Below are 3346 nucleotides of genomic sequence, written 5' to 3'. Positions count from 1 at the left end.
AATCGGGGAATGTTTTCTTTGAGGAGATTTGTTTAAATGTTATCAAAAATATTTGAATGCAGAGCATGATCTGTTACACTTCAACTCTTCTGTGTGACTATGTAATGGCAGCAGAATAAAACTGGAAAGTATCCACAGGATGCTCCTGTTCTGGTTGGTTTTTTTTCTTTAAATTTAACAAGTGGCTAAGCCTACTTTTTTGTTACATTTGATATTGATTTAAGATTTCATTTTAGTATATTCTTTACAGCTAGACAATTCCTCAGAAGTGCTGCTCTACAGCCTTCTCTGAGCTCTAAGTACTAACTTTGCTGTTATTTGGACAAAGCCATAAAAATCAGTGTCTTTTGCCTCAAAGGTTTACAAAGCAATTCATAAGCTTGTATCAGATAATTTCCTCTGGCTAAGGAAAATAAAGCTAAAATTATAATTGTTTAGAAGCACTACCTATAATTTTAAAACAGTCAGAAAAATCAACAGAGAACCACTTAATGCTTTTCACTGAATAACTGTAGTATGAACACTTTTGTAGGATCATGGTCCTGAAAGCTTCTTACAAGCACAGATAACTATACACATGTGCATGCCTAACTACATACCCAAAACATTTAAAATACAAAAAAAAAAATTGACATTCTCATAACACTTACCTACATTGTTCTTCTTGAAGGGGGGTTAGAGGTACATTTAGTGTAAGTAAGTCTGCAGACAACTTAAAAAAAAAAACAAACTATTTCTACTCCCTTTTAAAGTTTATTTCAACCAGTAACACATGTAGGTCTGAACCAGTGAAAGTCTTACTCTCTGGAAGATTCATTGCTTTATCCTAACCTTGTCATACACACTTTGAAGTGCTCATCCAGTATCCCGAGGATGTGCTTTGTTCTCCTAGTGCTAAGTCCCTGCAAGAAGTTATTTTCCTTACACCTGATGCTGGTCTTGAAAAAATGTTAACTTCAGTCTAAGAATAACAATCTTTAAAATGAAAACAAAATACTAATGATGCTTTTAAAATAAAGTAAAAATCAGATTTCATCACACTCCCCCAATGAATGACAGTCCTTCAAAAAATTAGTTGGTGAGAGAATATTTTCCTTTTAGCCCAGCTGTCTAAAAGTGAAGTAGCAAGGCTATGACTGAATGCAGTCCAGTGAACAAGGTCAGGTTGAAAAGGCAGGGCAAGTTATGAAATATTGCCATGCTCTTATCCCCAGGACCTCTGGAAATCACCTGGTTTAAGCCCTTACTCGCAACAGGGTCAAGGTGGAGCTGGTTGCTCAGGGCCCTGCCAGGCTGAGTTCTGAACACCTCCAACAACAGGGATTCCACAGCTGCTCCAGGCCCTGTTTCTGTGCGACTGCCCTCACGGTGAAGCTTTTCTTCCCCCAACACCTAATTGCAATTTACCTGCTGGCAGCTTGTGTCCGGTGCCTCCCATCCTCTTGCTACGCACCTCCAAGCAGAGCCCGGCCCTGCCTTCCCCATACTCTCCCTTTGGGTAGTTGTGGACTGCAGCGTGATCCCCCTTTATCCATACCTTCTTAAGGCCAAACAAGCCCAGCTCTCTCTGCTTCCCCTCCTACATCGTCTGCTCCAGCCCCCTGGCCATCTTGGCGACCCTCTGCTGGACTCGCCCCAGTATGTCCATGCCTGTCCTTGCACCAGGGAGCCCAGAGCTGGACACAGCGCTCCCAAGGCAGGCTCACAAGTGCTGAACAGGGGCCAATAACCACTTCCCTCAACCTGCTGCCTACGCACTTGCTGAAACAGCCCAGAGTGCTCTCAGTGTCCTTACCACAAGGGCACACTGCCAAGCTGGGTTCAACTCATGTCTGCAAGAACCATCTGCCCCCACCCAGGTCCTTTTCTGCAAAGCTGCTTAGAAAGAAACCACTGTCCCCACCCAGACCGTTGTTCCACCCCAGGAGGAGGACACTGCATTTGCTTTTTTTGACTTTTATGAGGTTCCTGTGAGCCCACTTGCCTTACAAGTCAAGGTCCGTCTTAATAAATGTTTAGACCTAAAACTTCCAGCTGCTTGCTTTAATAAGTATTTCCGAATTAAAGGCAGAAGAGACATTTCTTTGAAGAAATGTCAGTATTCCTAGATATTTTTAAACTTTTTTACTAAACTTCTTATTGCAAGTTTTCAGACAGTATTCTGGTGCCTTATAGATTTTCCACTGTTCTCCCTAAATAAGGGGAACTAAAATAATGACAACCACCACCACCAAAAGTAATTTCAGGAATGCTTTCATCTAGCTCAAAAGCTACTTGATTATGGTCCATTTTCTGATTTGGACACAGGAATAATGAGATCTACCCAAGTGGTCATGACCCACTCTCTCTCTATCAAACAGCAACAGAGCTAATAAACCTTACTGAAATCACCATGCTGACTTGCCAGGGGCATTATTTGGCCAGATTAAACACTGGGCTCCAAAAGGGTTATTTTTAAGTCCCGCTTAGCTGTGGCTAATCAAAACCTATACATTCATAGATCTTGCTTCGCCATGTGCCTTGTAACCAGGTAATACAGAAAGAACACAGATGCTGTAAGGAGCTCTCTCAGGTCCAAGAAGGCTATTAGTCTAGAGCTTCTGGAAAAAAGTGGGGTGGCACTTAAAAGTTGTATCTTCTTAAATTCGTAACCATAGGTTACCACATAACTCCAACTCAGCTCTTTTCCTGAAGACATGAAACCTCTCAACTCAAAATTTCTACTCTTCCCTTTCCCCACCTAGCCCTCTCCATCTTCCTTCTCCTACAGGACCCACATACTGTTACTTCAAGTGCCAAGCTCACTCATAAGAACAGTTGTTCATGTAAGCAAGTCATCCAGGTTCATTTGTGTGGTTTTGCAGGTCACCGATCAAAGTACTGAATACCAAAGACTTCACTAAACAGAGGAATCAATACACTGGACTGTAGGAATTACGCTGTAAGCAATCAAAGCGAGACATTAGGACTATTTTTCTAGAATACAATGGTCAGGACATAGTCTTAAGCATCTGGAAGGTATATGCCTGAACACTTTATTCAGTTACCTTTTATCTAGTTAGCCAGTTTCTACCCTTTATGAGCATCTCTGTACAGGAATTAGAGCCCAGATCAGCTGTGTTTTTAATCCAATAGCATCAGGATAAGCACGACATCTTATTTACCTTTTAGTGTTGTCTTTCAGCCTTTCCCTCCATTGTAGAATAAACTGGAATCTTGTATCAGATGCAGCCAGACTGGTATGGATTAGCAGTGAAACAGCTCAGACATTTCTTCTCTGTTGAAGACTACATTGAGTTGTAGTCAAGATATTTAAACAAAGTATTTGAAGGATGTAGAGTTCATT

The sequence above is a fragment of the Egretta garzetta genome, unplaced genomic scaffold, assembly GCF_000687185.1.
Source record: "Egretta garzetta isolate BGI_Z169 unplaced genomic scaffold, ASM68718v1 scaffold14, whole genome shotgun sequence".
Lineage (NCBI taxonomy): Eukaryota > Metazoa > Chordata > Aves > Pelecaniformes > Ardeidae > Egretta > Egretta garzetta.
This window is presented reverse-complemented; position numbering follows the sequence as displayed.